This window comes from Pinus tabuliformis, chromosome 6 (genome assembly GCF_031772625.1).
Source record: "Pinus tabuliformis cultivar Carrire ecotype Pingquan chromosome 6, CPIR1, whole genome shotgun sequence".
Taxonomy (NCBI): domain Eukaryota; kingdom Viridiplantae; phylum Streptophyta; class Pinopsida; order Pinales; family Pinaceae; genus Pinus; species Pinus tabuliformis.
This window is the reverse complement of record NC_142292.1, coordinates 912,430,286-912,431,957: the sequence shown is the minus strand read 5'-3', so window position 1 is coordinate 912,431,957 and position 1,672 is coordinate 912,430,286. Positions and strand designations below refer to the sequence as shown.

Here is a 1,672-nt window from a genome sequence, read left to right as displayed (position 1 = left end):
AACGTAAGGATACAAACATGCAATCTTTACTGTTTCAGCAACAACTCAATGTATGCTTACAACAGCTTTAAAGGCAATGCAAGGGCATTTTCAAAGCACCGCAAAGTTACGTCCAAACCAGGAATTTAAATCATGCCACAGTTCACCTTCTTTTCCATTACGCATACTCCAACTGTGATTCTGGAGGGGGAATCGCCCGCATCCATCCCCAGGACTTAAAACAAAGAGGCCCATGCCTACCTGTTGTTGCATGAACAGTGGTCATGAGGGCCTCAGCAATACCAAATTCTTCATTCACCACCTGTAGCCAGTCCATGAGTATTCGTTTCAGTTTTTACGGTGACCTAATTTTGACACATAGTTATGACTCAATGACAATGTTTGCAGGAAGTACATTTGTCGATGGAAAAATATAGATGCAACAATCTTAAGTACATTTGTCGATGGAAAACTATAGATGCAAACAGAAAAAATACAAAAATTACCACAAAAAATATACCTTAAGATGTGCAGAAGCCTTCTCGGTTGTTGTAAAAGCTCCAGATGATTCTACAACATACTCAACTCCATAGTTACCCCAGGGAATCTCTGAAGGATCCCTGTAGCAGTGGTTTACAAGAGATCATAGCATCATTATTCTCTAAATCATAATTATCAGTGTTTATTTACACATTGGTTAATGTTAATGGGCATACCTTTTAGAATTGACAGTAATACTGTGACCATCAATTTCAAGAGTCGTATCATCAACAATATTCAAGCTCCCTTTGTATACCCCATGAGTTGAATCATACTTAAACATGTAAGCCTGCCAGCCACAACCGCAAAACAGAAGCTTAGTCAAATTTCGGTCAATAGGAATGCTACAGTAATGCTGTAAAAAAAAATTCAGAACGGCATAAGGCACAAGAACAAATTCCATCAAGTTAAAGTTCAAAGTATGCACTGAAATTAACCCAAGGAACTTGCTCAACGTAGAGAAATTATCCTACAGCAATTTCTTGCATGCTAAGTAACAAATTGCTAGAGTCAAGCACACCTTAGAATCCAGAGAAATAAAGTCACTTAAACAAAAACATCGCCATGCAAAAGCAGCCTCCCAATACGACCAAGTCCTGTACACAGAACAGTTTTGATCTTACTTGTTTGATCGTGAATATTCTCAGTGTGGGTTACATATCACAATCTGATTAGAATATTTATACATAGGAAACAATAAGTAAAGGTACTCACCATTTATTCCTATCTTGGTCCTCTCCTTTCCCGAGGATCCTGCAAAAATAATGAATGATTAAATTTTTTTAGTAATTACTGAATCCAAATGCAAGACATTGCCCACGACAAAATCTGTCAATCTGATTTATTTCCTGTTCTAGTTCTAAAGAAGACAACACAGAGAATGGGCTTGCTAGTACTTACTTTGAACTCTAGGAGGGGCCTCTGTTGCAGTAGCTCTAACTGGCTGCAAAGTCCTAGCACTCTGACATCTGTTAAGAGAACACGAAAACACATTACCTACCCATAAAGCGTTGTGAGAATATTGCTCCCTTTAAGGTGAAGATGCCAGTCTTAACATTAAAGAGCAAATTTAACACCGTAAAACTATCACTGGATCTTCAGAACCCACTGCAGCATTAAGCGCTGCACCCGAGATTCCGTAATACCAATAACA

General features: G+C 38.4%; 1 pseudogene across 1 annotated transcript; it reads right to left on the bottom strand.

The window, feature by feature from the left end:
- Positions 1-466: 466 nt before the first annotated feature.
- LOC149261900 (glyceraldehyde-3-phosphate dehydrogenase GAPCP2, chloroplastic pseudogene) lies at positions 467-1,007 on the bottom strand (annotated as a pseudogene). The gene is made up of 3 exons (XR_016246117.1): positions 993-1,007; positions 696-874; positions 467-599 (listed from the first exon to the last, which is right to left on the bottom strand). The product of XR_016246117.1 is annotated as a glyceraldehyde-3-phosphate dehydrogenase GAPCP2, chloroplastic pseudogene (transcript).
- Between the last annotated feature and the right edge of the window lie 665 nt (positions 1,008-1,672).